We start from the raw sequence: 10057 nt of genomic DNA, 5'->3' as shown, positions 1-10057 counted from the left end.
GTTAGTTTCCAAAGAAGTTTCATTTCATCACCAAGGCAGGCAGAACTGGAAGAACCTCTTTCTCAGGCCCTATTTTGAGATTTTTATTGATGTATCAGGACCAAAACTCTTTTCTGAAACCAAAGTTGTGTAGGTATGGCTAAGGCACATTACGATGCCAAGGTATAGAAAAATCCACCTGCTTTACATTTAGGGCCTACCTGCTTAATTATGACCTCCTCACTATATGCCAAGGCTTAACATTTTACCAGCTTGACTTTTATTTTATATTTCATACTCATCACGTACCATATACATGCTGGCCCTCAAAGTCAGTTTTACAGGTAGAATTTTTTACAGATGGTGGGGGCATAAGGGGAAAAAGCACTTACACTTATTGGGCATCTTCTATGAGCCAGACCTTGTAGGCAGTACCAAATGACCCCACCTAATCTTTACAATAGTTCCATGAAGTAATTTGGAGGAAACTGAGGTTCAGAGATTCGGGGACTTACCCAAGGACCTTGGATGGACTTTGGTGGTCATGGCCTAGAGGCTGATAATCCCCTCTCTCTGTTACAGAATTTCCCAAGGCAGCCTTCCAACAGCAACACGTTTCTCCTTTAATTCTGAGTATCTTGGAAAGGGGTGGGACGTGGACAAGTCAGGAGACCAACATCTATTGAGTCCTATTTATTTATATTAACAAATGTTATAAATTTGTAACATTTAAATCAGTGAGTTAAGCATTTCTATTTCTGTTTTCAGATGAACATTGAAGGTTCAGGGAAGTTGATTGTTTTGCTCATGGTGGGTCTGTCTCTAGAGACTGTACTCATAGTTTTGGTTTAGGTGAATATCTCCTCCCTACCAAATAGTGATAGAAATATATCTTTTCTGTCAAAGTAGCTTCTATTCTTCCATGAGGGCTCTTTCAAGACTCTCAGGACATGGATAAGGATGTTTTCTAGTTGTTAGGCTCCGAGGAAAGCAGAGAGTGTGTGTAAAGGGATTAATATCCAGGCTGGTCTAAGAAGACTCAGAGTTCCTGTTATCTTGAAAATTCAGTTAAGATAAATATGCAATGTTACGTCTAAAAACCCGTTCTTCAAATCTCTGCACCTGGGTTGGAAATTAAAGCTGCTTCTCTGTCAGTGAACCATATGGCTCAGAGCCTTCAGTTAAAAGTGAGATATTTTACTCTCACTGATATAATTTCAAATAGCCAAGTTTCTCTATAATTTTAAATAATGCATTTTCAGTACCATGTCCTTGATGTGAGTTAACACAAGCTATTTTTACAGGCTCACACTCCCTGTCTGTCATTTTCATATGCCAGCTATGACCACTCCAGGGCCAGGATCCTGACTCCAGAGTTCTAGTTCTTAAGTACCACACTACAAGTTCTACCCAGAGATGTTGAAAAGGAAAATTTAACTTGTTGGAATAGAATACTTGGAGGATGGGCTAAAAAGCAGAATGGACAGCACTGAACTTAGTGGATAGAAATATGAAGCCCAGGAATTATACCACAATGTACTAAAAAGAGGTAAAATGATGGAAACTATGAAATAAAACTCAAAAGATAGAACCCAGGAAGTCCAACATTCATCTCACCAGAGGGCCAGAAAAAGAGTAGGCAAAACATGAAGAGAGGAAATGATGCAAAGAAAGCCAGCAGTTGATAACCAGACTATTCAAGGGATTCCTGTGAACCAACAAAGAAAGACAGGAGGAAACCATTAGGAAAAAGATGGATAAAGAATATAAAAAGTCTTCAAAAAGAAGTAAATCAGGATGACATCATAAAAATGGTGACATCAGCAAAATTTGGAGTGGGCCACTCCAACCTCTCACCTACTGACAGAAACATTGAACAATGGACAGAAGCTGTCAGAACCAATTTTGGGAGAATTCAGGAAAACAAAAGTTTATAGCAACCAAACAAGCACTGAATCAAGAAAAAGATACTACAAAATGTTGACTGTCACCAAAATAGTGACTGTCACCCTCTCTCTTGTGTGGTGGCAATCTTAAAACAGCAGCAGTCACAAAGTATCAGTTGTCTTAAAGTGGGGGCAGCCTGTGTCCCCATTTCCCTCTGTCCAGGGGAGCAGAGCAGACCACATTCACAAATTACTGTGTATGCCTAATCTAACCTGTCTGAGGGATGCCCGAGGGACTGACACAAGGTGTTCCTCTCTATTTCACTTAACTCTGAACTCAGACTGGAAAAGCTTGAAACACTGAAAGCCAAATTAAACAAGCTCCAGACACCTAAGATTCTACTCAAAAACCTACAATAGAAAAAAAAAAAAAGCCTACAGGGGGAGGAGGCAAGATGGTGGAGGAGCAGGGGATCCCATCTCAACTGGTCCCCAGAATGTAGCTGGATATCTCTCAAACCATTTTGAACACCCACGAAATTAGCCTTAGATGTAAGAATATATATCTGGATCTCTACAAGCAGAAAAGCGAGAGCTTTTTGCAAGGTAAGTGACGTGCTTTTTGCAAGGTAGGACGTGTGGAATCGTGAATCTGCGGGGATATCGGAAGATAAACAGAAGGGGGAGGGAACCTCCATAAGCTGGCTCTTGGAAAGTGATAAAACACCGGAGTGCAAAATCGGAACCCTGAGAAATCTGCTCTGGAAGGGGCTCTGGAAATGAAAAGGCAGAATCTAGATAGGGCATTGTGGTCTCGGGATATGAGGAACCACAGAGAAAAGGGGCTTCCTGAACTGGTAGAGTGCCTAAGCAGTGGTGCCAGGAAGCAGGTTATGGTCAGCAAGCCCAGGAAGAGACTCTCCGTTCAGATTGCCATAAACTGTGAGCCGGGCCGGTTGATAATAGCTCTTCTCTTGAACAGCTTGAGAAAATCTGGAACCTGCACCTGCAACCTGGCAAAAACTCACAGAGCAGTTGTGGGCTGGAAAGGCCTTTAGAGCAGGACCCAGACATGATCCAGGAGATTTTGGTGTGCACAGGAGCCTGCAGCTGCTTGAGGATTTAGAATCATAAAGGGCAGTGGCACTCCCGGGCCCATGGGATGACCTCTGAGAGAGTTGCTATGGGTGCACATTGCAGGAGCTTGCAGTTTTGGTGGTGCATACAGAAGTGGAGACTGTTTGTCCTGGAGGGTTTATTAAAGAGGGCAGACTGAATTTTCTGCCTTGGCAAAAGGTTTGGCTGTGGCCATTTTTGCTCTGATCCTCTGAAGAGGCGCAGAAAACCCCCAGGGAACAAAAGCCACAGAAAGGACCAGTTTCCACTGAGCCCATCCCCCAGACAGGGGTGGGACAAATCTTCGCAGGCAGGGTTACCTGAGAAAGAGCGCGGCAGGTCCCTCCCCTAAAAGACAGGCTGGAAGAACAAGGGACAACAATCTTTTGGATCCCATAAGACTGTAAAATCTCAACACCAGGGGAAAATTGTATATTGAGCTCCAGATGTGGCCTCATGACTGTTCATTTTTCAGATAAAATTCTCTTTTTCTTTTTCTCTGTCTTTTTTTTCTTTTTACCGTCTCCTAATTTCAACTAGATATTTATTATATCAACTTATAGTTCATAGTAGCTTTTTAACTTGTGTTTTTTCACACCTGTATTTTTTATAGATATATGCTTTATTTTAGTTCTTTTTTAAAAAATTTTATTTTATTATGTTATGTTAGTCGCCATACATTACATCATTAGTTTTTGATATAGTGTTCCACACTTATTGTATTTTAGTCCTTTTCTCACTCTATTCAATTTTACCTTTATATATATATATGTTTTACATTTCTTGTAATTTTGGGACGTAGTGTCCTCTAACACACAGACCAAAATACACCCAGGAACAACTGAAACACCCTGCTTTGTCCACACTGAGACATTCTAGCCTCCCTTCCCCTCCCCACCTTTTTAAAAAATTTTTAATTTTTAATTTTACTCTTGTGTTTAATTTTGGCTTTGCTTTTTCAATGGTAGCTTCTGACCACTCTGGATTTTGCTAGGGTGCATCTTGCTTGAGTTGTGGTGGATATTTTGGACTCTGCTCATTCACTCAACCATCCCTTGACAGAATGACTAGGAGGAGGAACTCTCAATAAAGAAAACAAACAGAGACCGTGTCCTCTGCCACAGAACTAATGGATATGGACATAAGCAAAATGTCAGAGATAGAATTCAGGATAGCAATCTTAGAGTCAATAGCTAGGCCTGAAAAAAGCATTAATGACAATATAGAATCTTTAAGAGCAGAAACGAGATGTAATCAGGCTGAACTAAAAAGATGTTATGAATGAGATGCAGTCTAAACTGGATACTCTAACAGCCAGGGTAAATGAACCAGAAGAGAGAATTAGTGATCTAGAAGATAAGCTGGTGGAAAGGAAGGAAGTTGAGGAAAACAAGAGATAGGCTGCTAGTAACACATGAAAAAAGGATTCCAGAGAGTAATGATGCCATGAAACATTCCAATGTCAGAATTATTGGGATCCTTGAGGGGGTGGAGAGAGAGAGAGGGCTAGAAGGTATATTTGAGCAAATCATAGCTAAGAACTTCCCTATTCTGGGGAAGGAAAAAAGAGTTCGAGTCCAAGAGGCAGAGAGGACCCCTCCCAAAATCAATAAAAATAGATCAACACCCCAACATATAATAGCGAAGCTTGCAAATTTTACAGCTAAGGAAACAATCCTGAGAATAGCCAGGGAGAGGAGGTTCCTTACATATTGAGGGAGGAACATCAGAATAACATCAGACCTGTCCACAGAAACCTGGCAAGCCAGAAAGGGCTGGCAAGACATATTCAGGGTACTAAATGAGAAGAACATGCATCCAAGAATACTTTATCCAGCAAGGCTGTCATGCAGAACTCATGGAGAGATAAAGAGCTTTCAGGACAGGCAGAAACAGAAAGAATATGTGACCACCAAGCCAGCCCTGCAAGAAATACTAAGGGGGATTCTGTAAGTCAAGAGAAACCCCAAGAGTAATATAGACAAGAAAGCAACAGAGACAGTCTACAGAAACAGGGACTTTACAGGCAATACAATGTCACTAAATTCATATCTTTTGATAGTTACTCTGAATGTGAATGGATTGAATGCTCCAGTCAAAAGACACAGGGTATCAGATTGGATAAAAAAGCAGGATCCATCCATATGCTGTCTACAAGAGACTCATTTTGAACCTAAAGGCACGTCCAGATTGAAAGTGAGGAGATGGAGAACCATTTACCACACTAATGGACCTCAAAAGAAAGCTGGGATAGAATCCTCATATAAGACAAATTAGATTTTAAACCAAAGACCATAGTAAGAGATGTAGAGGGACACTATATCATACTTAAAGGGTCTATCCAACAAGAAGATCTAACAATCGTAAATATCTATGTCCCCAACATGGGAGCAGCCAACTACATAAACCAGCTATTAACCAAAATAAAGAATCATATGGATAATAATATATTAATAGTAGGAGACCTCAACACTCCACTCACAGCAATGGACAGATCATCTAAGTAGAAGATGAACAAAGAAACAAGAGCATTGAAGGACACATTGGACCAGATGGACTTCATAGATATATACAGAATATTTCACCCTAAAACAACAGAATACTCATTCTTCTTGAGTGCACATGGAACTTTCTCCATAATAGACCACATACTGGGTCACAAATCAAGTCTCAACTGATACCAAAAGATTGAGATTATTCCCTGCGTGTTATCAGACCACAATGCTTTGACACTGGAACTCAATCATAAGAAAAAATTTGGAAGGAATTTAAACACTTGGAAATTAAAGAGCATCCTGCTAAAGAGTGATTGGGTCAACCAGGAAATTAAAGAAGAACTTAAACAATTCATGGAAACTAATGAGAATGAAAACACATCAGTCCAAAACCTATGGGATACTGCAAAGGTGGTCCTAAGGGGGAAATACATAGCTATCCAAGCCTCTCTCAAGAAATTAGAAAAATCTGAAATGCACAAGCTAACCTTACACCTAAAGGAGCTGGAGAAAGAACAGCAAATAAAGCCTAAACCAAGCAAGAGAAGAGAAATAATAAAGATTAGAACAGAGATCAATGAACTAGAAAAACAGAAAAACAGTAAAATAGATCAACGAAACTAGAAGCTGGTACTTTGAAAGAATTAATAAGATTGATGAACCTCTGGCCAGACTTATCCAAAAGAAAAGGAAAGGACCCAAATTAATAAAATCATGAATGAAAGGGAAGAGATTACAACTAACACCAAGGAAATAGAAACAATTATTAGAAATTATTACCAGCAACTATATGCTAACAAATTAAGCAACCTGGAAGAAATGGTTGCCTTCCTGGACACTTATAAACTACCAAGACTGAAACAGGAAGAAATAGACCAGTAAAGGAATTGAAGCAGTAATCAAAAACCTCCCAAAAAACAAGAGTCTAGGGCCAGGTGGCTTCACAGGGGAATTCTTTTTTTTTTTTTAATTTTTTATTGTTATGTTAATCCCCATACATTACATCATTAGTTTTAGATATAGTGTTCCATGATTCATTGTTTGTGCATAACACCCAGTGCTCCATGCAGAACGTGCCCTCCTCAATACCCATCACCAGGCTAACCCATCCTCCCACCCCCCTCCCCTCTAGAACCCTCAGTTTGTTTTTCAGAGTCCATCGTCTCTCATGGTTCTTCTCCCCCTCCGATTTCCCCCCCTTCATTCTTCCCCTCCTGCTACATTCTTCTTCTTCTTTTTTTCTTTCTTAACATATATTGCATTATTTGTTTCAGAGGTACAGATCTGAGATTCAACAGTCTCTCACAATTCACAGCGCTTACCAGAGCACATACCCTCCCCAGTGTCCATCACCCAGTCACCCCATCCCTCCCACCCCACCCCCCACTCCAGCAACCCTCAGTTTGTTTCCTCACAGGGGAATTCTACCAAACATTTAAAGAAGAAATAATACCTATTCTGCTGAAGCTTTTCCAAAAAATAGAAACAGAAGGAAAACTTCCAAACTCATTCATTTTTTTTTTTTAGAATAACAAAAAATATTTTACTGAAACATAAGATTTACAGAAGTTTCCAGACAAGCCATACAAAATGGTCACAAGCTTTTTCTTGAAGGAAGGATTCTACACTTGACAGCAAAGTCACAATATTATTAGTGAGGGCTGTGATGTTTGTTTAATGTTCCCATTTTGGTTCAAATAATCAAGCTTGTCCATCTACAGCATCTAAATAAAGTTAGACTTGGCTAGAGAGCATATTCTAAAGAACTGGTTAGCTGCTTTTAACCAATGCAATTAGATCACCATAAAAAGGGGGAAAGGAGCCCATAAAATTAAAATAAAACTACCTCTCCCCCTCAAAAAAAGTAATAAAGAAAAACACCCACACCCCTGCAGCTAACCCTGACAACGACCTTCATTCACAGTGCTTTATACTCAACCATGATGGGGGAAATGAATAAAAGCAGAGAAGGGCCACTGCTTTTAAACGTTTCACAACAATCCAGATGGTACTTCTAGCCTCTGCTCATGCTTTACAACAGTGAATCAGGACAAGACATAGATTTGCTAGTGTGCATTTAATCACCGAAGGACTGAAAATGTCTGGGCTTTTATTCTATAATGTTTCTAAGACTGTGTCCATTAAATGCAAACAAAAAAGGAAGAAGTCTTGGCAGAACAGGAGAAGTGATGCACACTTGATGATCAGATTGAATTTTAAGTATTATTCATGGCATATAGCCTAGTCCATGCTCTAGCTGTTTCTATGGCTTGGGCTTCGTTGGTCTTCCACTGCTCTACTACATCATTTGCTAATGGATCATCTGGATTGGGAGCACTTAACATAGCCTGGATTGATAGCAGAACTGTGCAGATCTGCAGTGCTGGGAACCACTTATCTTTCAAAATATCTAAACATATTCTTCCCAACTTGTCTACATTAGGATGATAAATTTTGGTCATGAAATGTACTTTAGGGGCTGCCATTGGGTATTCTTCTGGTAGGAATAGTTCAAGCTTAAAAGTTCTTCCCTCAAAGGGGGAATCATGGGGGCCATCAATGACCACATGAAAATAATGGACGTTGCTCTCATCTGGTTCTGCTTTAATGCCAGGAACTGGTTCTGCCAGCAAACACTGGGTTTCCTTGATAATCCTGCAGGGCAGCCTGGCCATCTTGTCAGATCCCGAGTTTGGCCTCTGGTCTTGACTCTGGCTCTCCAAACTCATTCTATGAGGCCAGCATTACCCTGATCCCAAAACCAGGCAAAGATGTCAGCGAAAAGGAGAATTACAGACCAATATCCCTGATGAACATGGATGACAAAATACTCAACAAGATTGTAGCCAATAGGATCCAACAGTACATTAAAAGGATTATCCATCATGACCAAGTGGGAATTATTCCTGGGATGCAAAGGTGGTTCAACATTTGCAAATCAATCAATGTGATAAAGCACATTAATAAAAGAAAAGACAAGAACCATATGATCCTCTCAATTGATGCAGAAAAAGCATTTGACAAAATATAGCATCCTTTCCTGATTAAGACTCTTCAGAGTGTAGGGATAGAGGGAATATTCCTCAATATCATAAAAACCATCTATGAAAAGCCCACAATGAATATCATTCCCAATGGGGAAAAGCTGAGAGCTTTTCCCTTAAGGTCAGGAATGCGACAGGGATGCCCACTCTTACCATTATTATTCAACATAGCACTAGAAGTCCTAGCCTCAGCAATCAGACAACAAAAAAATAAAAGACATTCAAATTGGCAAAGAAGAAGTCAAACTCTCTCTCTTCACAGATGACATGATACTTCATGTGGAAAACCCAAAAGACTCCACCCCCAATTACTAGAACTCCTACAGGAATTCAGCAACGTGGCAGGATACAAAATCAATGCACAGAAATCAGTTGCATTTCTGTACACTAACAATGTGTGGAATCAATTCCATTTACAATATCACCAAAACCCATAAGATTCCTAGGAATAAACCTAACCAAAGAGGTAAAGGATCTATACTTTAGAAACTACAGAACACTTATGAAAGAAATTGAGGAAGACACAAAGATAGAAAAACATTCCATGCTCATGGATTGGAAGAATAAACATTGTGAAAATGTCTATGCTGCCCAGAGCAATCTACACTTTCAACGCCTTCCCTATTAAAATACCATTGGCATTTTTCACAGAGCTGGGACAAACAATCCTAAAATTTGTATGGAACCAGAAAAGACCCTGAATCGCCAAGGAAATGTTAAAAAGAAAAACAAAGCTGGGGGCATCACGTTGCCCGATGTCAAGCTATATTACAAAGCTGTGATCACCAAGACAGCATGGTACTGGCACAAAAACAGACATATAGATCAATGGAACAGAATAGAGAACCCAGATATGGACCGTCAACTCTATGGTCAAATAATCTTTGACAAAGCAGGAAAAAACATGCAATGGAAAAAAGACAGTCTCTTCAATAAATGGTGCTGGGAAAATTGGACAGCCACATGCAGAAGAATGAAACTCGACCATTCTCTAACACCATACACAAAAATAAACTCAAAGTGGATGAAAGACCTCAATGTGAGACAGGAATCCATCAACATCCTAGAGGAAAACATAGGCAGTAACCTCTTCGACATTGGCCACAGCAACTTCTTTCAAGACACATCTCCAAAGGCAAGGGAAACAAAAGTGAAAATGAACTTTTGGGACTTCAGCAAGATAAAAAGCTTTTGCACAGCAAAGGAAATAGTCAACAAAACAAAGAGGCAACCCACTGATTGGGAGAAGATATTTGCAAATGCATTACAGATAAAGGGCTGGTATCCAAGATCTATAAAGAACTTCTCAAACTCAACACCCATAAAACAAATAATCAAGTCAAAAAATGGGCAGAAGACATGAATAGACACTTCTCTGAAGAAGACATACAAATGGCTAACAGACACATGAAAAAATGTTCATCATCATTAGCCATCAGGGAAATTCAAATCAAAACCACATTGAGATATCACCTTACACCAGTTAGAATGATAAAAATTGACAAGGCAAGTAACAACAAATGTTGGAGAGGTTGTG

General features: G+C 39.8%; 1 pseudogene; it reads right to left on the bottom strand.

The window, feature by feature from the left end:
• Nucleotides 1-7371: 7371 nt before the first annotated feature.
• LOC118524423 (ubiquitin-conjugating enzyme E2 N pseudogene) lies at nt 7372-8151 on the bottom strand (annotated as a pseudogene).
• Between the last annotated feature and the right edge of the window lie 1906 nt (nt 8152-10057).

This window comes from Halichoerus grypus, chromosome 13 (genome assembly GCF_964656455.1).
Source record: "Halichoerus grypus chromosome 13, mHalGry1.hap1.1, whole genome shotgun sequence".
Taxonomy (NCBI): Eukaryota; Metazoa; Chordata; class Mammalia; order Carnivora; family Phocidae; genus Halichoerus; species Halichoerus grypus.
The sequence above is the reverse complement of the archived record's forward strand: the minus strand, read 5'-3'. Positions and strand labels throughout refer to the sequence as shown.